General features: G+C 31.5%; 1 protein-coding gene across 4 annotated transcripts in view; it reads left to right on the plus strand.

The window, feature by feature from the left end:
* The first annotated feature begins 761 nt into the window (after positions 1–761).
* Positions 762–26424, plus strand: part of LOC148609414 (uncharacterized) — a 39641-nt gene continuing 13978 nt past the window's right edge. For 2 of the 4 annotated variants that reach the window (XM_088541809.1, XM_088541812.1), the window contains exon 1: positions 15527–15683. The gene's annotated coding sequence lies outside the window, so the exon portion shown is untranslated. Of the gene's footprint in view, positions 834–15526; positions 15684–16409; positions 16465–26424 lie in introns of those variants that run through there. The other 2 variants (XM_088541810.1, XM_088541811.1) reach the window with 2 other exon arrangements.

Genomic DNA, 26424 nt, shown 5'->3' on the forward strand with positions numbered 1-26424 from the left:
GATCATTTTATAGATAGTTGTCATGTAATGCCACATATATAGCAATACGCTGGTATTTTTTTCCCTTTGGAGATAACACAAAATTTATGAGTGAGAAGGGATACATGGTTGAAATTTGTCTTTGATCTGTGACTTTTCACCCCATTGCATAGATATGTACAATTATAATTGTTTTAGATTTCGTGTACAAAATTAGTTCAAAAATCTTCTGCTGACAAGTCATTTGATCTTGAAATTGTGTGAGTAAATACCGATATTTAGATAAGAAATAGCCAAGGACACTAAAAATCAAGGAGATTCCCATGTAGTCTACCGTTAGTAACAAATTACGTAATTCTGTAATACTTTAATTAGAAGAAGAAATACAAGAAAGTAAAAAAAAACCCTAATGTTTAGAAATTTGTTTACGTTTATCTTTAAGTATTGTGTCCGCAATTAAACCTACATAAAATTAGTCATAAACTTATAATGAGAGTTAAAATAATTCGAATGGTATAAGTACAAACTACTAATATCAATAAAACAAATTGTAATGGTATTTATTTGACAATTGTTTGACCGCATATTACTTTTTAAAACCGTTGAATCTTCCATAAAGATGATTTATAGCATATAATTTCATATATGCTCCTTATTTATATCTGCATTTAGTAAATTAATAGTTTGTACCCATGTTGTACTTTGAAATTGATAATTACAAAAAACAAATACATGTATTAAGTATTTTATGACATAATTCAAAATAAGTCATTTCTGAATAATAAATAGGTGATAGTGACAAAAAGTCACAATTGACTTGCCATTTGGCTTGACGAAAACTTGTATATTTTGCGGTAAGTAGAATACATTCTCGTAATGCTTGTATGCTTTTGATATAGAATTTGTTGATAATATTATTTTTTTCAGATAAGATTTCTGAACTTCTGAATGATGTGCATGTCCTGTGACTCGTCTTTAGATATTGTATCGAAAATTTAAAACAAAATGCTTCACTTTTCATCTTAATTGATATTTAATGATAAAATCCAGTTGCGAATTCATCTAGAATCTGAACTTTTTTTGCATTTGAATAAACCTGAAAATCATTTTGGCTGGACCTGAAAGTCGCGTTAAATTTCTGCGTTTCTTGTCAGTGTATTTTAAAACAAGTGCCCTACATTGTTAACACGCACTACAACTCATTAGTAGATAATTCATGACATGATAATAACCAAATGATCATACAACGTTCATAACAAGATAATTTTATTTTACGACATGTCCGCCTTCGAGTCAAGGGCTTATTAACATGTAGGACATGTATATTATAGTGGAACTTCGCTCATCATTTTTAAACCAAATATCTAAATACCGAACGTAATACTGTACATTTATCCTTTGTTTGCAATTAACATAAAAGCTTATATCTGAATGCATCCATTTTTGTTGTACAAACGAACAACCAGCCGTCAATTTTCATTAAGTTTATCCCAACATTCAAACAATGAATCAAATACGGATCTATACAAAGGGGGGAATAAAAGGTGTCCCTTGAGATTGTAATATCAATCGCCATTTTATTTTGGAAGAAAGGAAAAACACACGGACATTATTAGGTATTTAATGCAAAGTAAATAGCTTGCTTGGAAGCGTCAAAAGTCTAATTTCAGTCTGACTCACTTCTTACGGAGCTTCACAAACACAATTTGGTATTATATAATATTCTTCCAATTTACTAAAGACCGTTTATTTTTTATCTCCAATAATTATTTAAGTTAGGAAACTCTTTTTCGTTTCCGACATGTCATAAGGGTAGGCATGTATAGCTTTAGCTAGAGAGTCCAAAGTATGAACTCTTAAAAATACCGGTCTCACTGATTATCGACAAGAACTGTCAAGTAGCGTCAAAAAGTGACAAGAAGATTTTCAAATATATCAATTATATCTAAATTCGTCCTCTTCATATTATAAAAAAAAACAACGATCAACAGACTGTCATAAATTCGGCATTAGAAGATACGTTATTTTTGAAGCCTAACCTCATCACAGTTTCGGAAATTAGTTTATATATTGTACCTTTGTTCAAATGCGACAAAAGTACATTATAATCATTAATATTATGTCGTCGTCAAGGTGGTCACAGATTATTAGCCCAACCTTCAACCTATTTGATCATCGAAAGGCATACTAATAAAGCATTCATTTTGGAAGATTAATTTGATAAATTGGGTAAATTAATTAGAGCAATAGTCAAATTATAAATGAATGTTTTACTATATACATCCGTTTGTAAATATAATAAAACGAAATTGTGTTCTGATTACATTAACAAAATTACGGTCGACTATGTGGGTTTATCAGAGGAAACTGAAACGTTTCAGAGCAAAAAGGATCAAAACGCGGAATAACTATTAAATATGATAGCCATCAGAGGACATTTCAACTTCAATTTTCATCGCTCTTAAAATTTATCAACCGTTAATAGAAACAACTCCCATGAGGATGTAACACTAAACAGAGTAGTTTGTATCTTTATGTCATCAACCCTGATGGTCTTTATTTAATATTCCAATATCTGAATAAACCATGTTTAAACTTGAATTTATGTTTATTAATTTCACTGAATCATTACTGATCATATTTTAATAGGAAATCTATTTTGTTAGCGTTACGATCTGCTCCTTGTATTTGGTTCAATTACACATTGAAAAAAAATATATTTGGTATTCTGCGTGTATTTTATTTTGAAAATGTTTGAATACGTTTACCGTTAGGTATCCTAAAATACATGTCGTATAATTGTAAAGCGTATCCAATCAGCGTATTAATCATATAAAGAGAAGGAATCAGAAGTAATAATGGGGAAAAAAACGTGTATTGATAAAGTCGGATGATGCGCATATGGCACAAATACGCATTTGGACAAAGACATACTTATATCAGGATGTGCCATAGCTTCATTTCAACTAAGTGTGTAGAAAGAGATAAACCCTTAATCATCGTTCGCCTTATCTAATTCTTATTATTCTTGTTTTATTTTTAAATTTGGTCTTATGTTGTATGCTGAAAACAAATTTGTGAATTAAAATAGACAATCAATTCTCAACTTCTCCATTAAAATATCTTTTCTATTGAAATAAATGATGTACAGATAACACGAATGAATATATTGCTGTACTTAATTGTTCCAACTAAAACTTTTGACTAAAAACTTGGTCTTTTTGAGGTGATAATAGTACCTTTGACATTAATATTGAATTCAACCTTTTAATAAATTGAACATAGCTTAACTTATTTACAGATATATGTATAACAATGCAATGGCAGACTAGGAATTACATCAATAAATATGAGAATCCTATTACAAGCCGACAAAAATGCATTTGACCCTGAATATATCAGATTCATATTTATTATACTTCAATCTTATCAATAAAATATACAGAATGGCTATTCATAATTGATACTTGTAATTATACAGCTGAAATAACGAATGTCACAAATCATACTCCGAAAAAATTAACACTTTGTTTCGAAATGTCATGATTGCGACTTTATGGTAACTGCAACCATTTTGTTATGAAGAGAAAATTTGTCATTTGAAATTGAACGGTATAAAACAGCCTCTTTGTGTGCAGTTCATTGCTACACATTTCATTTTACTCGTCCTCCTATTATTTTGCCAGTTTGGATTTGGAGGTGTATTATGTTAATTTGTTTTGTATCGTTCATAATGACGTTTTTTATATGTAAGGAGTTTGGTACGCGAATGGATTAAACGGTCGGAAATGACGTACAAAATACGGAAGTGAAGTTTTGACCATAATAAAATGGTTGAGCATTGTAAAAAAAGTCCTGACTTGGCAACAAAAAAACTGAATAGATAAAGTTTCAGTTTGTTGTTCATTAATTTAATCTGCTATGTATGACATGCACAGTTTACAACATCGTTGTCTGCAGTGACTGATATAACTGCAATCAAATCATTGTAAATGAGGAATAATTACATTTGTCAATGTAAAACAATGACAATAAAACTAGATTTATTTTATTATACATCCATAGATCATGGTAATTTCCTAAACCAGCTTTGATGAATACAATAACTATAACAAAACAATATTTTTCATTGCTAGGTCTACTGTATTTATGGAGCAACTTTCAACTATATATCTTAAAAACACAAGTAAATGATTGCAATATTACGAAGTTTGGAAATAGCTCCTGAACTACGCTTTGGATTCATATAGTTGCGCATTTATTCAAATAAGTGAAACCCGATTTATTTTAGTAATAGCAAGAACAAAGAAAACAAACTAACTAAGCTCCACGCAGCGGCAGACGTTCGTTTCCCCTCTTACTAACCGATGCAGACAAGCCTTTTGAAATTCGCCGGGTTATTCAAATAATATTTCGTTTGACAAACGTAATTTCTTTCACTTTTCCCGACTTTGCAAGATTCTTCGATTTTCTAAGAGGGCTGGTTGTAGCGTCTAGAGTGAATTTTGAACGTTAGACGCTATTTGGAGCTTGGCAAAATCATTCCCATTTTTTCCCGACTTTGCAAGATTGTTGCATTTTCTGAGAGAGTTGGCTGCATCGTCTGGAGTGAATTTCGAACGTCAGACGCTGTTCGGAAGAGTAATCAAGGGAACCAAGGTTATAGGGTAATCAAAAGAATGTAATCCAGGGAAAAGACCAGACATCGGAGCTTGCAAACGAACATGATAAACTCCGTATATTGATCTTTAATTATCAAAAGTCATCTGATTTTTGTCTTTTCAGCATGCCTGAATAACTGTTACAAGCTTTATAAAATGCATAAAACACTTTATTAAAAAACATTTATAAAACACTGCTGACGCCCCTGTATTTTGCCGATATTTTGTATCCTCGTTGTGACAATAACGTAGCCGCTGTTTATGATCCTTGCACAAACATTCAGGACTTGTATGTGCAACTAAATAATCGAAACGTTAAAAAATATCGAAATTAAAAAACAAAACATGACAAACTAAGAATAGAACAGATTACAATATAATCCACTACGGTATGCCGATTGATAAAGACACTATAACAAAATAAAATAAAGGGGAGATAGCAAGCCAGGAGCTAGTAGCACATATAAATAATAATAATAATAATAATAATAATAATTACAATACAAAAAAAAAGGAAAAAAAATAGCACAAATGCAGAATGAACTAGGTACTTCTTATTTTCTGAATTAAAATAGATCTGCCTTCACTAAATTCACTTTATATAAATACGATATACATAGTGAATCATTGATTCCATTCTAGTACCATAGTCTGTAAATATAAATATAAGTATAAATTGATGATCATCATTATTCATTACGACCATGTAAATGTATTTGATATCTGAATAGCATACTCTTTTGATTTTACAGAACACTTTCTCTGATTTGAATTAGCCTTACTCAATTTTATTATGAATTATATACGTGAAACAAATCATTTGATCTTCCCTATGCGGGCACAATAAAGATTCACCTTCAAGGGAAACCGCTTTCTCAATGCATGCATTATTAATAGTTTGTAGTGAATATTTTATCTAAATCTTGTTGGGAACTCCGTAACGAGACCCAAGTGACCCATTTAAACAGCGAATCAGCAGTTATGTAATAAATTTGTTTGGATATAAAGTTCCGGAATTTTACCGGTGTGATATTTCCGTCTTTGATTTTAAATATAAATCTAAATTGTATCGACTTGATATCATTTCATAATGTTCCTGTGTGTATAATGTTACGGTATCACTTGTGCAGCGGCTATGCACGAAAAGGTAGATAGGTCAGATTATTCTTTGGAGCATTTTTTTTCTTAATCAGAATTATTACAGTACACGATTTGTTAATTTGGTTTTTGATAATATCAAATTAAAGTAAGTAACCTGTAAGTTCAACGGTACCATCATTATGTGTCATCACTGTTTGGTCACTCGGTGTTTCTATTTTCATCTTGGTGGAATATGAATTGTAATTTATAGGCAATGCAATGACAAAGTTTGTCGCCAATAAAGATAAAATTCAGTTTATAGGCCTTAGATAAAGTACGCCTTGTATTACATCTGATCTAACTCTATCCGCTGTATAAGTCTTGTGGTCTAGTTCTAGTTTTGTAATGGAATACGATATGTCCACAGCTGAAAGTATTAAAATTAGTGACAGTTTTGCATTTCATTAACAACTACCTGGAAACGAGATAAGACACGTAGCTACCAGGAGTTTGTTCCATTCCCTTTTCCTTTTCGTAGAAATAGTATCAAATCAATCTTTAAATCATATTCGATATATTAACTTTTATCGAGATAGAATGACAAATAGTTATCTTGGGGTCAGAATTGGGGACATGCCTCTGCATGCTATTGTTTTTGTGAGCTAGCAGACTTAAGATCAGGCTAGTACAAAGCACGATCTTTTGAATTGGTCAATGGTTATCGTCTTCGCAAAAAATAAAAATGTTTACCTTACTTGGAGAATATCGAACATTGTGTAAGCTGTTACAAACACATCGTTTGTTTCATTTTAAACTGATTATGAACACTCAATTGCAATAATTTATTGTTATCATTTCAAACTATGTTTTGATTTTCTTGTTTGTTTATGTTTGATTGTATTTTATTGTTGTTTGGTTTACTTCCGTATTGTTGGTTTCTCAGTTAATATTTGGAAAATTGAAGTTGGTAATACGTATTGATATGATTTGGTATAATGTAGAGTAGAAGTGGTTACTTGTGTCTGTGATAAAGTATTCTAAGATGACTTGGCACCATGATTTCTGGCTAAAAGTTTTATTCAATCGTATGCATTTATGATTTTAATGTGATACAAGGTTCAGTTATGTTGCCCTCAAACAGGAGAAGTGTTATTTTAAACGACTGCCTAACATTTAGTCAGCAACTCATGTGATGTTGTTGAAATAACACATTCCAACACCATGTAAATATCTCTACATGACTCTCAACATATACAACGATGCTGAAATTTTATATTTATGACATTTCCTTAAAAAGCCCCATGTGTCTCTGCTACAAAATCATCACTACAACTGAACCATTAGTTTACCCAGTTTTTAGCCACATCAACAAAAAGTTATACTCATAAGATTTAAGTTTTAACTCAACGTTTAGTTATGTAGTCTTATTTTGTTCTATGTATATTTTCTATGTGTGGTGGACGTGTTTTTCAACAAACGGTCGGCATTCCAATGGAAATAAATTGTGCTCCTTTACTTGCTGACCTATTTCTTCACTTTTATGAGGCTGACTTTATAGCTGATCTGATCAGAAAGAAAGAATATCATTTGGCTAGATCCTTCAATCTCAGTTTCCGCTATATAGATGACGTATTATCTTTAAACAATCCTAATTTCGGGGATTTGATACATCGCATCTACCCAAAAGAACTTGAGATAAAGGATACTACAGATACTGTGAAGTCAGCCTCATATCTTGACCTACACTTAGAAATCGATGGTAAAGGAAAACTACTGACCAAACATTACGACAAACGTGATGACTTTTCATTCAGAATTGTCAACTTTCCCTTCATCTGTGGCAAAATCCCTTCGGCACCTGCGTATGGAGTGTTCATATCACAACTGATACGTTATGCCAGAGCTTGCCGAAACTACGCAGACTTTTTGTATCGCGCTAGAACTCAAACAAAAAGGCTTCTGAAACAGGGTTATGTTGCTACAAGATTGAGGTCATCACTACAGAAGTTTTATGGTCGTCATCATGAACTCATGGATCGCTGTGGTGTATCCATCTGCACCAAGAAAACTGATTTATTCAACGGGTCATAGTTTTCCTTTCCTCGTTTGTCTACCCCGGACTTGACTTTTTATGAGCAACTCGGCGGGTGTTTCTAGAAAGGCAAAGGACGCTGACCCTACCGGTGCACCTGGTCCATGCTCCCAGTTTTTAGTGGAGTCCGAGTTGCTCATTTGCTTTTGTTACTTTGTATGTATGATTTTAGTTATTTTATGTTGTTTGTTGTGTATGTCTGTTTTCCATGTCTGGTCTTTGTCCCTGGATAACATTCTTTTGATTACCCTATAATCTTGGTTCCCTTGATTACTCTTTCAGGAAAGACAAAAAGCACTTGTAAACAATGCATAAGGTTATGATAAATAAACTACTTATTTTCTAGAACATTTGCAGGACAAATACTGCGGACAATATATTCACCCTTATATTGCACAACTTGTCATAGCAGACATTGATTTTTGGTACGTCTGCTGGTACGTTAATCGCTTTGACCAAGACTGTTGAGGTGCAAAGCAACACTGTCCATCGATTTCATGCATTGTACAAATGGTCAACAACATTACAGTGTGTACGTCAACAACTTCTTGTTTACTGAAATACGATTTATAACATGAATATTAGAGAGATTATACGCCAAAAGGATAAAAATGTATTAATTTATCCGTAAAATTAATTTGCTACGTTAGATAAAAAGAGGAGGCCTTATTAGTTAGAAAAAAAATAGATTGTGATCGGCAGCTCTAAAAAATATCAATTTCTTCTATTAGTGAAGTGATATTATATAGAAATATGTTGGTTATTTTAACCGTCTTATTTTTGTTATATTGAAGCTATTGTAGACTGCACCTATGTCCATGGTTTTCCTTTCTGAGCCTTTTAGACGTAAAAGGTTTCATTTCACGTTTTTTTTTTCTTAATTGTCTAGACAAACTTGCTATGGCCTTTCAATGCGACTCTTGAAGTGTGAAATGTGACTTGTGCAAGCATAACAATATTCCTTATCAAATAATTCGATCAAAAGTCATGATTATTAGAAAAAATATTTTCACTTTATGAACGCCTAAACATCATTAAACGTTTCTTATTCAGTGTTTTTATATCACAAATAATTGAATTTCTTTACTACTGGTAAAAAGTTAAATAAAACTGCGTTAACTGCTTTTGTCTTACATTACAAGAATGTACAATTATAAAATTCATTTTGGAGTATATTGTTTTAGTGTTTACTGTCTTGCTTTCTTATCTTCAGTATGTATTGCATTTTATTATATGATGTACATCAGGCAGAAATTTACCACGATGTTAACAATAAGAATCGTGCTCTCGCTACAGTAAATACTGTTGTTATGTTCTTTGCCAATGCCTTTAAAAGTAACTACCAGACAAAAAAAAAGCTAATAAGTAAATATTAATGGAAAGCTTTGATATGTCAGTCGTCGTGTAACAACAACCAGACGTTGGTTGTCCACTGAAACGTGTTTTATGTTGATGTAAAATAGTTTACTGACGATGGCCCAACTCAGTTTTTTCTCTACGATCGTAACAGGTCCGGGTGTAAAAAGAATAGGCCTGCAGCCGCGCTAAGCTTGTCGTAAAAGGCTACTAAATAGTACTCAGAAACCTAGCCGGGGGCTAGGGCGCTCTGCCCACAGAGCAACTAAGTTGTGTGCCCCAGGTGGTGGAATGGGGTACTCCTGGCGTGTTACATACTGGGGTTGTCAAGCTAAAATACGGAAAAGCTGACGTAAACCATAGTGGTGCACCGTAATGAGAAATATGCCACGTTCCTAGCACGTTAAAGAACACTGCTGTGGTATTCGATAGGAGTAGGACCCTTTGCGCTCCCTCTCGGTAGGCTTAATTGCCTGACCCTATCCATCCCTCTTTTTTTCTAGTGTCAATTAAAATTTGTCGACCCTTTTATCCTTTTGTTCCATCTTTTTTTTTCTTTTCATCAAAATTTCATGTTCATTTTATCATCCATTTTATGGTCATCGCCTGAATATAGCTGAAATATTGCTGCTCGGGCGTTTAACGCCAACAATCAATCAATCAATCAATCATGAAAACAACGTTTTTTTCACAAAAACCTGGGAAAACAAAAGTAAGATTAAGCCACGATCTTTAATTGAAAGGACTTTGAGTAGTGTACGTTAATAACAAATGGATGTTAACCGCCAGGTGTGTATCTACCATTGTGCCAATTTATAGACTTTATCTAGCAATAAAAGTTACAAAAAAAAAATGAAGTGAGTCGGGACATTGTTGACTTTCCGGTATACAAATGACATAATTTTACTTTATGTGTTAGTGATTACTTCAATAAGCATATCAGCATATTCAAGGTTAATTGTACTTGTGAAGAGATTATGCTAGCATGTGCCAACACCGAATTCAATCTGTTCGATATTGGACTCATTTATTAATTCGACTACACATTTAACTTCATTTGGAATGAGTCTTTAGAAGTTTGAATACTTTTTTTAGCATTTGTCGTGACTGCGAACATATAGCATAATAAGTTTTATTACTTTATTTCGATATATAATGCATTTTCAAACATTTACGTGTCTTTACAAATTCTATGGATTTATGATTGGGTGTTGCTTCCATGTTTTTTGTTTGTTTAGTTTGTTTTGTTCTCTTGACTCCTTTCCCAAGCTTCGTTTTCATTTTTATGTTACGCGCATACTGTCACTAATTCCATGATTTACGGGTTTTAAACTAGACTGGGTTTCATAATGGAAAAGGCAGACGGCCGAAGACGTAAACATACACGTGCACTGAGTGAACAAGATGGGGTACAATTACACATCTTATATGTGTAACTTTAGGTAATTACCTAATTATAACCTTTTTACCAGACTTAAGAAATCTCTGGAAGGATATTTTCGAAAAAAGTATTCTTTAAACGAAAACGCAGAATTTCCGAAAATTGTACTTGTAGTTTAAGAAAAAAAACCTTTGCACAAGTGGCAGCAGAAGGGTTCTTCGAAACGTAAACAATAAGAAAAGGCTAACTCATACCATCTTTTGCCATTTAAAACTATTTTTTTGAAATGTTAAACGGTCACGTTCACTGTTATTTTACGTATGGGTTAAACTCTCATATTGAAATAGGCAAATGAAATCCTGTCGATATTCATTAGGCTTCAAAATTTTTTTACCAAATTTCGTATCATACTCTTATTGGCACTGCAGTAGAAATGCAAAGTTGATGTTACCTACAATACAAAAAGTATTGTCTAAATTGTTATCCACAGAGGAAGAATATACGTAGTGCCTGTGTAATAATTTAGTGTTAATGTTGAAATGATACTTACATCCATTTATGCAATTACCATATTGTACTTGCTAATCTGATAGACATGATCAAATAAAGGCTTGTTCTGAAATCGGAAGTTCTGCACGAATTTGTCTCATAACATAACTGTGCACCATCCAATATTAAATCACGAAGTATCACCAAAGTACTCCAGATTCAGACTTTTCAAAACTTATCTATCCCAAGAATTCATCTTTTCACAAATGTTTTAGGCAAACGGCACGACTAAAACGTTGACATACGCGTAGAAAGCACTTTTCACGTTATATGTTACCCAAACGCAAATACTATCCATACATATATTTCGGTCTCAAAACCAATAAAGGCTCATCTCAGCCGTTTTCCCTCCCGATCAACGGAAATCACAATCAAATTGGTGATAATTCTACATGGTACATTGTGTATGAGGATCGTCCTCGGTTTTCTTTAAGAACCTGCGGTCCTTTTCACAAAAAATCGTAAGTGTAAAATTAGTCGTAAGTTATGATGTCATAATAGAGTTAAATACAACTTAAAACTAACTTTACTCTTACGATTTTTTTGTGAAAAGGGCTGCTGTCTTTTGGCCCTAATTTTTGGAATTGTCCTTCCAATTTGATGCGTTAGTATTGTTGTGCCGACATGTGAATTATCTTGTTTTAACCGCCACCTTTAGTTCAAATGCTTGGAATGGCAGTATTGTGAATTTGACGATGAAATGAGGGGCGATAAAACCGGAAGTGAAACTGAAAATTAATGAACAAATGGAAAATGTATCATAAAAAGGGTAACAACAAAATCCGATCCATAATCAAGTCAATTTCAAAACAAATCCAGACAAATAGACATTACATAACCGACGCAGCTGGTACAGCAATGGTCCAGACTTCATTCCATTCAGGCTTAACATTTCAAACGAAATGGTGGGTTAAATATAGGTCTGAAAGAGTTTAACCTCCTTCTTCCATTACGTTGTGAATATACTGTTGGCACAAAGAACAATGGTATTATCTTGTAATACTGCCAAAAAGTTATCAGATTTTTCGAATCACGCTTTATTATAATTATATGGCTTTTTAATGAAGAGAGGGTCACGATAATTCAAGAGGCGATAGGCTTAGGGTGTTTACAGAGGTGTTGATTCTTGTTATTAATTAATATCTATTTGTAATTAATATTTCAGCCATGTATTTTTGTTGTCAAAAAAACAAATGAATCTCGAATGAATTACTGACTGTATAGATGACTTTCAAATTAAAAAGTATCAAAGAGTAATCAAAGGAACCACGGTTATAGCAGTAATCAAAAGAATGTAACCCAGGGAAAAAGACTAGACATGGAAAACAGACATACACAACAAAAAACATAAAGTAACTAAAATCATACATACAAAGTAACAAAAGGAGATGAGCAACTGGGCCTTTTCATCGTCAAAACATTTTTGCATTTATTAAAGATAAAAATGTCGTATATGTTTTCAACACAAGGGGAAACTTGAATAAATTTGACATACTGATATAAATATCATGTGCTATGGGTTTTCCTCCGAGAAAGTATCACTCAGTAAATGATAGCTATAATTTCATATTGCTTAGCTGAACCAGCGCTCTAGAACGATGGTTCTTGTGCTGTGTCCAACAAAATCGAAATAAATCCGAGAGAAAAAGACAAAAACGTACAGGAACTTCAATGTTTAACAACAGTACAAAATATAAAATCATAAAACAAATTCCCGCTTTCTTTTGGAGATCATGTCAGTTTAAGGAGGAAGTACAATATCTACAAATAGAGGTAGTATGGAAATTAACACTCCATATAGGTCATTCAGGTTATAGGAAGACAGTTGGGCATTTGAAGCAACGACCCTAACCCATAGGTGTAATAATCTTTTATAGGTTGCTGTAACCGATAAACTCTACCTTGGAAGTCAGTGAAATGATGTAATTGATGAGTTGTCAGATAGTTACTAAACGATAGATTATTTGATTGGTTATTTAGTTTAATGTAGTGATACATCGTGAAGCATGTCAGGGCAAAAAAAAAAAACAAAAAAAAAAAATATCAATCAACTCTGCTTTGAACCAGTTCGACATGCTGATCCACAATTTAAATCTCCAAGCTAAATTAAGCAACATTCGCCATGTGGCATGTCCTGTCCATCACGCATATTTTCTAATTTCGAGGGTCTCGTAATTTTCCTACCCTATCCGTTCTTTACCACGTGCTTATCGGAAATACTACTTTCATTTCTTACTTTGAAGTATTTCGGTATCACTCAGTCGGATAATTAATAGAATTGGAACTCTTCGTTTATTTATATTTATATTTATATTTAATAATCATCTTTCGTGATGAACTAAACAAGAAAAGATATTTCTTTAATTATGTTTTATTTCAGAGATAAGATGTACATGTATGTCAGTTTTAATATGGCATTTTTATCTAATTGACAACTAGAAAATTGACAGAATGTATGAATAATTAAACAATCAATATGGTTTTAGATTTCTATCACTTATTACGTTTAACTATTAATGAATTAAATGAACATCGATCGAGAACAATTAATTGATTTGATTTGCAGAAATGAAAATAAATAACATTTCCAATTTGTACCAATAGTTTTTTTTGTATTATCGAATGCCAAATATGAAATCATATGGTGTCAAAATAAGATTTATATTATTATATGACATCCTATATTGGCTCCAATAAAACGTTCGTCCGATAAATACCACAATCATTGTTAGCACTTGCACACACAGTAGTCGTTTTATCATCTTTTTAAACGAAGCATGATAACATTTATATTTTGTGTAAGAAAATTACCAGTAAACATAAATTCATGTATTGTTTCTACTCGTCATTAGATTTAAACAAACAAGAGATATCAGGGTAAAATATCCCACAATCTATTATTATGTTTTATTTTGCCAAGTTAAAACCAATTTTTTAGGAAAACACGTTTGAAATGTATTATTGCCCTTTTAAGTATAGTCCCTTTATAGTCCTGTTTGAAAAAAGATGATAATCGGACCTTCTAATCGACAACATATTTGTCCATTGTGGTGGACGTGTTTTTCAACAAACGGTCGGCATTCCAATGGGAATAAATTGTGCTCCTTTACTTGCTGACCTATTCCTTCACTCTTATGAGACTGACTTTATAGCTGATCTGATCAGAAAGAACGAATATCGTTTGGCTAGATCCTTCAATCTCAGTTTCCGCTATATAGATGACGTATTATCTTTAAACAATCCTAATTTCGGGGATTTGATACATCGCATCTACCCAAAAGAACTTGAGATAAAGGATACTACAGACACTGTGAAGTCAGCCTCATATCTTGACCTACACTTAGAAATCGATGGTAAAGGAACTATTGACCAAACTTTACGACAAACGTGAAGTCATCACTACAGAAGTTTTATGGTCGTCATCATGAACTCGTGGATCGTTATGGTGTATCCATCTGCACCATGAAAACTAATTTATTCAACGGGTCATGTTTTCCTTTCCTCGTTGTCTACCCCGGACTTGACTTTTTATGAGCAACTCGGCGGGTGTTTCTAGAAAAGCAAAGGTCGCTTACCCTGCCGGTGCACCTCGTGCATGCTCCCAGTTTTTAGTTGCTTTTGTTACTTTGTATGTATGATTTTAATTACTTTATGTTCTTTGTTGTGTATGTCTGTTTTCCATGTCTGGTCATTGTCCCTGGATTACATTCTTTTAATTACCGCTATAACATTGATTCCCTTGATTACTCTTTCTAGCTTTCAACTGGAATTTACACTGCGTTGTCATTTTTTCGGTATTAAAATATATTTGTGGTTATTCACCTTTATCTTGCTAGTTTTTTTTTTGTCATATAACAGGAAAAGTCTTACATAACTGACTTCATTTTATGGCTATAATGTTTTTACATTTATGTATAATCTAAATATACTTTCTGCGACAAGGAACCCACTCATATCACTGTTGTTTATTCAATTATAAACGTTAATTCTAAACATTTCGAAGTTACATTGTTAAACAATCCTTTGGAAAAGAAAAATAAGATATCATAACGAATTCTGCTGAGTAAAGCTTAAATAGAAATATTAAAATATAATATAGAAGTGCAATATTCCAGTAACTAACTGTAAAACTGTTTGTTAAGAATCATTTTTATAGACGTCAGTTTGAACGCTAAATTAATAAAAGTGATAAAACCCGGAGACGGAACTTGAAGGACAAGACAACGTCACGTAAACACCGATATACAGCACGAAAGCGGAACCACAAAGACAATACCAAAACAAATAAAATTTACTTATAATTTTATTAACTGTTATCAGTCCTATCAAATTAGATTAACCATTTAGCTCGGATACCAATATCAAGCATGTTTCGGTTATATGATAAACGACGGTTGAATAACTAAATAAATTTCTATCATCCAATGCTCTTTGGGATTCCGTGAACGAGGGAGGATGCAGGCTGAATAACTATAGGATTGATCTGTGGAACACCCACCAGACTATAACAACACAGTCTATAAAAGCCTTCTCGTTTATTAATTAAGTTGATATTTTTGTACCTGGAATACTAGCAAGGCAATCGGTAAGAGCATTATAACAGTTAGTTAATGTAAAAAAAGCAACTAATTTAACAGTTTGTTTCAAATGAATAAAATTTAACTATAAAATATAAAGCGAGTATTAAGGATATACTGAGTAGGTTTAAACAACAACTTCTTAATCATTTATCATTCCTTACTCTCATAAATCTGAAACGCTGTGTTAATCTGTAGTACTAGCACAGTTTGATTTTGATGAAACGATCTTATGAAATTAATTCAGCATCTAAATGAAACATTTAACCATAGCTATTAAATTTCTGTTTTTTTTCCCTCAGTTAAAAAATAAATGTGTACAAAATACTAGTTTTAAATACAGGTGCAATCAGCCAAACAACATGTTCATGCGAGTTAGTTTGACAACCTTTTGACAAGAAGATAAAAAGCATAGTACTGTAATGAGTTACTGGTATTATTTGTTAGGAACATTTGTAAGACTGATCTTTGTTTTACGCTTCGCAAAGACCATATTAAACATCAAATCATGAAAGGAAATTTTGTATACACTTCGAACAGCTATCATAATGAATGACATTCTTATATATAATTCTTGTACCCACAAACCAGGCATCTTTTGTAACCATGATATTAAGTCTTCAACACATAGTATACACTTAAAGTCGAATCTACTATGATGATATTTTTTATATATCAAGTGTTATTTTCAGGCCATGCATTATACAAAGTTTTTTTTTTCAACTTTGTTTTAGGGTGTCTGTTAAAGATTTTCGAAATTATCTTCGGTCAATGGAAAGATTATATAAGGTAAAACAGAGGTCCGATTTTGTTTTAAGTTGAATAAATTTTATTGTATTGTTCTTCATTAGGCCTGACTTAAAATATTTAGATCATACTTAACGGTCAATGAACGAAGAAAACGTTATTTGAAGATATTAGATACACTTATGTTTAGCTTCAGTAATGCGTTTTTTACAGTTAAAATTATTTCACTGATATGGTGTTTTAGGTACTCCAAATTAAGAACAAAAACACACACAAACGGAAAGGTCTTTAAATTATAAGTTATGAGTAAGATCTGATATACATGGTACCAAATATTTATAAATGGTTGATAAGATTTCAGTTATTTAGTATAGAGACCTCTTAACCGAGTTAAGTGATACTGTATAGGATAGAACACGCTGAAAATATTCAGTAATACTGTGTAAGATAGAACACCCTGAAAGTATACATATTAGAAAAAAAATATTAACTGTTTTATGTCATCATGTGTGTGTGCGAAATGCATATTTTTCGCAATTGTTTGCATCAAAAAGTTGAAACCACATTACATAAGTATAATTTGTTCTGTTACGTGAATAAATTTAGAATCCATAAAAAACAAAGTTAATTGTACTTGAATGTAGTCTCTAAAAATTGTCTGTTATTAGCTTGTTCTTTTCGCTTGTGTTCTTTACTGGCTATGATTCTACAATAGTAAGAAGTATTACTACTAGTAAAAACATCTCACTACTCTGCAAGAAAACAAAGTATAACACATCTTATATTTATATAGTTACTAAAGAAATTTCACAAGAAAACTGTTGGTGTATGTTGAATAGTTTTTTTTTAACAATTTTGTTTTTTTATTCTTATTTTATAACTAAATTTAATTCTTTGCATCCAATTCTAAATTAAAATATAACGCTTATTCATACAAACTTAACTTTGATTACGATTAAGCATTAAAGACAGGAAAACTACTAAAAAACGTAAAAACATTTGTAAACTATTGCCTCCTTCATTCTTTAAATTCTTTCAGTGAATTTATTCCTATAAAATTGAATCAGAAAGGATAACATATGGGTTATTTTAGTGAAGTTTTAAATTTATTTACTAAACAAAACCTTCCGAAATATCATTGCAATATCATACGGGTATACTAGACTATTTCATAAGATTCCATAAACAAAAAGACTGTAAAGGCCAAAGCTAAAGTGTGATAATGATATAGTTCATGTGTATGTTGCATTGTACTGCTAAATATAAGATACAGTTATAAAAAAGGAGAAAAGACTTAATTTTACAAAGTCCTTTTGATCTCATCTCTTAATACAAGTACTTGAAAAGGTTATTTAATAAACGATTTGATTGGTTGATCACTGGGTACAAAAGGATCGTTCAAGAAAGTAGGCGTTTAGGGAAATTCAAATGAAATATGAAAATAAATAGGTTGCACCATTAATAACATACTATAATTAAAATTATCTCAACTGTATAGTCAGTAAAAAAGAGAAAAGCCAAAGCATATTTAATTAAAATCTTAATTGCTTAGTTCTTAAAGACTACCACACAATTTCATGGTACTGCCATCGTAAAAGTTTCATGACATTGACTCTTAAAATGACATTAGCTGCATTGTTATAGTTCAATTTTCAATGCCTCAGCTCCTTTAATCTCTGAGTTCTCTGCCTTGAGATATGTGGTAATCATAGCTTAGGGAAAAGATGTTGAATAATTTTGAATTATGTAGGTTGATAGTGTTAACGTTTTGGATGAACTTTACAATGCCGGAAGTTGTATGAATAAAGGTCATGTTTGAAAATTATTTTTGTCCATCAGAACAAAAAGAAATACAAAAAAATAAAACAAAGAAAAATCGTATTGAAACTAATTTTTTTGTCACAACAGAGAATCGATTTACAAATCGATGGATAAATAATGATATTAAACATTAATTATAATTTAATAAAATTGTTATAAAGATTAAACAATGAGTTCATTTACAGTGCAATATAAGAATGATTTACAACTATACATCTACTTTTAAAAAGTATCAAACAAAATTCAACAATATGTTTAATTTAGTTACATGAAAAATATACAATAAAAAACAATATTTTCTCTTATTGACAAGGATTCAATATTTACAATTACTTCATATAAAATGTCGTAAATCAATTCTGCATTTTAATAAAAAAAAAACTGCATATTCAATGAATAACAACGATTTGTTTTCGTTAGACTTTTGCTTTATTAAATGATATTGTCTATAGCATAATACATGTTTTCAGTCAGTTTCTTAGTAAGAAATGTGTTCATTTCTCTTTATACAATTCACTACTTCATAGTGCATTTCGAATACTAAGTTTGGTTCATATGTGTAAAAGTCTCCATGAAATGGAAATGTCAAGAATATTTATATGATTATTCTCTCACTTGAGTGTGTTTAGAAGACAGTCATAACAACCAGACATGAATATCAATATAGAGAATAATTAATTGCACATCATTGAGCGGAGACCTTTTGAAAGTCTTCTAAGAAAAAAAAAGAATCCAAACGTACAATGTATTATTGTCAACTATTTCATAGTTCATTATCAAATGAATTTTTAAGTAAATTGTCAGTTTGTGTAGGTCTTGCTTTAAAAGCGGTAACTTTTGTACGACTTGTATGAGTGAATTATATCGATAAAAAACAATCCCAAATATCACTTGTAAAGAAAAAAAGTAAATGAATAACTCGGACTCCACTAAAACAAGAGCATGGACCAGGTGCACCAAAAGGATAAGCGTCCTCTTCTATTCTAGAAACACTTGCCGAATCGCCCAAAAAATGTTAAGTCCTGTCCTGGTACAAGGCGAAAGAGGAAGAAAGCTATTCAAATTTAAATCTGAAACTCGAAAATCGAACTTTTGTAAACCGTTGTGGATTAATTCATTGCAAAGAATTTTAACACACACGTGTAAGTGCAATTTTTAGACACATCTACTCATTTACACCAAAATACGCAAAATAATAACAAAGAGCTCTTGGGTTCTAAAGTTTTCAATGCGTTCCTATGGAATATAATCAAATTTGTATTAGATTTTTACACTCTCCCATTATTCAGCTTTTATGTATTGAATCATGAGACTCCTGTCAAAAATGATACGTAGACTTCATCATTCCCTAATTGATTCCTTACCGAAACTGTTTGTTGATCAAATAAAAAACACATGTCTGACATTGCAAGCTGTTGGTTTTAGTTCTCATTTAAAATATGTTTTGCTTCTGTCGCTTGCTGAAAACCTCGAACGAAAACGAAAATCACGATACAACGTTTGAGAACAAACTAATAATTATTAAATAAATAGGGAGATTTTATGACATTTGGGTTACACCGCTAATGCTATAAGTTTCTTTTCTTCCTTTTTTGAGCAATTAAAAATTACATCATATGCATTGTTTATATATTATTACAACTGCCATTGAAAATTAAGGCTTGGTTATAAGATAAAAGTGTAAAACTTCAGTTGTTCTTCTAGTTGTTTTCTTAACTTCCTGTTTTGTTTTGTTTATAATATGTTATTTAGAGGTCAAACGTTTTCCAGGATACAATTATAATGAATACCAAATAATGCTGAAAATCAAACTTTATATAGAAGGTGGATAAGTGTCATCTCAGTTTTAATACAAAAAATGCTTCAAAGGCTACTTAGTTGTAGGCATTTTAACTGTTTGTGACATAATCAGTTGTAGGGACTTTTTGTAAGTTAAGAAATCCACAGAGTTAAGTGATTTTTTTTTAGTTTTGTGGCATTCATTAAATGGAGATTCTTAAAACTATAAAATTTCGCCATTAAATTAGAACCAGCAACAGTGTCCAACTACTTACCATGTTTACATTTATTATAATTGTAAATGTTTCTGAAGAAACGTTTAACCCTTCAATTGTTATAGACATAACCTGTTCCGTATATTTCTTATTGTTTAATTATTGCCAATTTTGATAAGTCAAAAGATCATTTGTTATTAAAAAATATTGTGGTAAATGTTTGTCCTTAAATAACTATATATCTTTGCAATATGTATCTCATATGTCATTGAATAGAAGTTCCACGTGATATTATCAGTATCAATATCGAAAGTAACAGTTATTCTGTTCACCTGTGATTTAATTTTGGCATCTTTAATCATTTAAATGTACATTTTTATAGGATTACTTTTTTATTCAAAATTTATAGAAGACGATTTGGATACGTCAACACCACTACCAATGTTTTGACAGATAATTTCGAATATCTCGTCTTGTACAATAGATAAAAAAGTATCCGACAAGAAGATAAATAGGGAAAAGATATACATAAACCAATATAAAATAGTCGTTTCGATGATTGTGACTAAAATATGTGCGGTGAATGTTCAAATTTGTTTTTTTTTTCAAACATAACTAATATGTTTTTAACTAATTGCAATGCGCAAAAATTGCATTCAACAACGTAATAATAAATTTGATACTTTAAGTAATCGACCTTTAAAGCCACCAGTTTAATTGACGAGGCAATACGTAACCCACAAACTTTAGTTTAAATGCTGTATATCATTTGTAAATCATCAGGACACCTAAACAATGTATAGGTATATTTGAATAAAACCAATTATGTTATGCTTAGGAAAACATGTTTGAATGGAGAACACATTTTATGTACATGTATTTGCCCCTAGCGTTTGTTGGCTTCGGTTGTGAGTCTTAACGCATTCTTCTTACACTTCTGACCAATCTTGGAAAGTTGAGGAACAATACAAATTGTTTAAAATTTGATAGAGCTTGTTTATAAGACGATTACACTGAAATGTCCCGGAATTCAATGATTCTCGATTTCGCTTCTTTTAGCTTATAGTTATTGAATAACTCATTCTTGAAGTCACTAGAAGTATATTATGTCAAGTTACGTCAATATCGACACAAAGGTATGACAAGTCATTTGAATGACATGTATAACAATGAAGCTGCCAAAGCATCAAATATTTCAAAACTGTAAATACACTCAAGAAACTCAGAAAAGGGTCAATGTTTCCTTCTATTCACAAATTAAGTATCTCAGGACAAGCATCTGCACAAAATCGAAAGCACGATTTAAATGCTTAAATACATTTTGCATCACAATAACTTGTCAAGTGTATGCACTTTGCTGCTAGTAAATAAATCGTAAAATGATACAACATCAACGATAGAAACAAAGAATGATTAATTCCAAGCTGTCGTTGGGAACAATTAAGTTCTTCAATAGAGCCATAAAAGGCATTATCTCTTCATTACCACAAAGTTACTCTTAGGATAAAATACAAAGTCAAGTACCGACAAATGACGAATTTCCGGTTCAGTGCCATACAACATTGTGGATGCTGCGCGAACATGGTTTATCGCCATAGAACATTTTCAACTATTTTATACCCTTGATAAAACATTTCAGTTAAGAATTTTATGCAAACAATCTGGAAGAATTTAATTGCTTTAGCATTAAAACCGATTATTTAATTTGTTTTATGCAAAGCTGATACACGTTGAACCAATTAAGACTACTCAAATCTTTGAGCAGTGAACTTTATGAAGAATGTGTTGAATGGGATGGTTTCAATAGAAAAAGAGTCTCTAACAATACTTTGCCATAAATCTAATTGATTAAAAAAGAAATTAATGTTTTCGGCACATTATAGTCAAAATATATTGTAGGAACAGTATTGAAACAAATTTAGATTCTATAGCTTAATACTTGTTTGTTTAAAAATAAGGCAAACAATTCAGATTTAAGGCGTATTAATATTTTCACGTCATCTCTCTCAACACAGAGAGGGCATGAAAATGTTGATAGGGAAAATAAGTTACAATTGCATATACATGTAACTTGTCAATGCAAATGTGCAAAACTGATTGTTGACCATTCAACATTTTCCTTTTGAATGTTTCACATAAAAACGCCAAACTGTCACACTAAAGATTTGTACCTTTTATATTCGATTATAGAACAGTGCGTTTGTTGCATTTTCTAGAAATAGTGCACCTATTAACTAATTGCAGGTATGATGAAATAAGAACAATTTGTTTGTTGTTGGTGTATTAATGTTTTTTGTTTGTTTTATGTATTTGTTTATTCACTTTCATCGTTTGGTACTTTGGGTGTTTATTCATGGTTCTATATAATCGAACTTGAATTTAGGAAATGCTATGTTATTTGTAAAGTGTATTATCTAATAAAAAAGTATCACAATTATACACAAATTGCTTGTATTGAGTAAAGTTTCATTCGTTTAAAGTAATGGCCTTGTGGTACATGTAAAATAAATTCCAAACAAATATAGCCTCAAAAGCATCAGCAGGTCCGGGTGTTAAAAGAATAGGCCTGCAGCAGCGCTAAAAAGCATCGGTGATATAGCGTATAAATGCTTTCTATAGGCTTCAATTTTTAACATTTGTAAAGGAATGGAGAAATATCAGCCGATACATTTGATCTCGAATGATAGCAAAATAATGTATAATATTTAAGCATGATGAAAGTAAGTTAGTTTTTCATTACTCTTAATTATATATTCAGTGGATTAAAGAAAGAGAAACAATTCAATGAAAGTATATGTATTCATCGGCTACAATGAAGTTTTTGCATTTTAACTATTTGTTCAGAATTAAAATCTCTGAATTTAAATGCAGTATTGATATTTTATGTGCGATGTGAAATAAATATCATTTAATAAATGAAGCAGCGATAACAAGTCTTTAAGCACAAAACAATACAAATCTATTAGTACAGCTGCAATTTAATTGTTAAACGGATTATGTCATTAATGCTTAACGTGATCAAATACAAAAATCAAAAAACCTCAATACTGCTGTGTAAATGACTCAAAACGCTGAATAAGAAGTAGATGTGACGAACCTTCCTCCATTCGGGAGGTTTACATTTGAGGAAGTAGAACTTTGGTCAGGGACACAACTCGTACAAATCATGGGAACGTTTACATTCAGCATTTTACATCAATCTCATGTAAGCATCAAAGTAAATTAGACTGATTTCATTCTGTTTAAAAAAAGCTTGAAAGGCTGTGGTAATATTGAATATGATACCAACATATCACTGCTTTTTAAAAGTTATATCCCTTACCCTAGGTCTATCTCCCTAAGAGGTATTCTTGAAAATTTAAATGACCAATCAACTATAAGCAAAACTTCAAGCTACCATTGTCCGTCGACTAAGGATCCATAATTAATTGTTTTGAAATTGCTGGTATATATATAAAGTTAATAGCACACAAGCGTAGTGTACAATTACATCATAGCATAAAATATATAACATATGTAATTATACCGAATTCCATCGTGTTAAAAGGGATTATATTCGAGGTTCGAAGGAAATACTTTTCTTGCAATTAATTACTGTTTTATGAATGAACCGATATTACAGTGTAATTATATTTTTTAAATACATCATTGAGTCAAAAGGATCCTCGTAGTACCATCATTATTATATTCACATATAATTTAAGATATGTAAGACATATCACATATTCAATATATTTATTGTGTAAAATAATACAAAGTGTATTACAATTTTGATATTTAAGTAGATAAAGCTGTGTGATAAGAATCCTGATTATTCATGACATCACTATTAAAACGATTATTTTTAACATCATAGATTCGTCTCTAGAAGCTTCACATAATGCGATGGTAAGCTAAATGATTACAGCATGACCATGTAATCTATGACGTCATAGTTTGAATTTCCAATTATGCTTTTGATATCTAATCTTATATCGTGCTTTGTGGATTATTGTGTACTACATGTATTTATTGCGGTTCTTTTAGGGATATGTAATATGAACTTTTCCAATCATTTGTACATACTTGTGATGTAACTACTGGTGAAAGAATAGATCTGACCATTTTCAGCAATTCACGCCAATCTGTTCACCAAAAGTTTATTCCGCAATGAAAATCATTGTATGATAGATCATTTTTGAAGGCAAAATATCATTAATCTGTTAGATTTTTTTTTCTTAAAATTTGGGTTTGAACTTGTTTCACAGGACAGGACGGAAAATCGATTACAGAAAATTACTTGCCGGCTAGACCTACTCCTTGACCGGTATGTTTGTAATTCATAATTCAGTACATTTTTATCTATCACACAAGGAATATGACCTTTTTCACAAAAAAAAACTTTGCTTTGATATAAGCAAAGGTCAATCCTAAAAGATCAATCGATTAATGATATGATATCGAAAAGCAAATCAATCCTGGACTGACAGCGCGCAAAAAATAATTACTAATTAGATATGATAATGACAATCGGAACGTGTCCATGGGAGTCCTTTGGGTGTTGAATTGCCCATCAGATTCATGATCTTGGCAGAAGTAATCAATTACTTAATATTCATTTCATGAAGTATATATGTATAATTGTTTCATTGCATTCACATTGACTGAATAAATGACCATGTAAGTTTTCCCATAGGAAGCTTTCGAATTAAATCGGGAAATGTCTTACTGACAAGGTTAACTCAATTCATATGAAACTTATTATATTGAAGTGGACACATATGCTGTTTGATTGCTACTTAATTGTAAACGTTTTGTTACATACATTTAATGCATGTGTTTATTTGCTGACAATTGCGATGAAATAAGCTCCACAAAAGTAAAAAAAAATTATGTGCTGTGTACCTGTCAGTTATTATCCAAACAAATGCGATCCGTTTTGTCGATGCAAATGATTTGAGGAATATTTGTTACTTTTGGAAAGTTATATAAAATGTTTCTGTGGCAATTAACTTTAATTTAATTTCTGGTGGTTCAAATGCAAAGATATTGTTTTATATTGTTTTGGATTATTTAACTCGCGGACCTTGCGGCGTGATTGTTCAAATCAGGTTGATGCCTAGTTATACCTAAAAAAAGTAAATTCTATATTTTGTTCAGTGAAAATGTGATCATTTACCAAATGGGAAAAAAAGAAAGATTTAAAAAGTGTTAGGCAAGCACTGCGATTAATTGCCTGATGCAAAATGACATGAAAATTAAGTTTTTGTTCAATATACATGTTCCATAAAAAGATATCAAATATGAAAAGTTATAACCTTAAGTCTTATTAGAAATATTTCATTATTCCAAAATAAATCATTGTGTTTTCTATTTATGAATACTTTTGTGTCAATTTTAATCCAATCTAAGCATCATTCAAAGTGTATGCAAGATGTACGTTGATTTGGCAAAGTTTATGATTAGGATTTTTTTTTATATCAACAGGAAATACCCCTTTAAAGATTATCAGAAAAATCATTAACTTACTGGTACATACAATATACAGTAGTACATTTAAAAGTTATGATCAACTGTTGGTTCGTCATCCCCAATTATTAGCCTTTTTTTACCGAGGACTTATTTTCAATGCTATAACAAACACAAACAATTCATAATCCCAAATTGTCTATTAAAATATTTTTTATCTTCGAAAATCTCATGCATTTTCAATATATATTTACTCCTTTTCTTGTAATGGTTCCTTACCCTTCGTTAGCACACTTATCAATATTTAAAATACTCTACTTAAAGACAAACCTAGTACTGAATGACACATCATTCAACATCCGCTTATTAAGACCAAAGATTATTGAACTGTATGGATAAGAAGTCATGAAAAAACATGATAACAACATATCACCCTCCTGTCAACTGTTTTTTTGTTACGTGTCTGGTCAATACACTGTACCTATGTCTCAAGGATTAATATTTGTCGCTATTCCCTTAAGCGTCGGAGGGCTCTTCAATGCCAATCTTATCTCCGCTACATTTTAATCATTTCAATTTTGCTTACTGTAATATTTATGATTTACCCTCCAAGTATTCGATTGTATTTCGATAACAACTTTAACCTTGGCAATGCACAGCAATGGATCTACATTCCAGGCAATTGATTGTTGGGGGGTTTACACCCGAGCAGCAATATTTCAGCTATATTCAGGTGATG

The sequence above is a fragment of the Perna viridis genome, chromosome 8, assembly GCF_037379345.1.
Source record: "Perna viridis isolate PV_CMFRI_1.1 ecotype Kerala chromosome 8, ASM3737934v1, whole genome shotgun sequence".
Taxonomy (NCBI): Eukaryota; Metazoa; Mollusca; class Bivalvia; order Mytilida; family Mytilidae; genus Perna; species Perna viridis.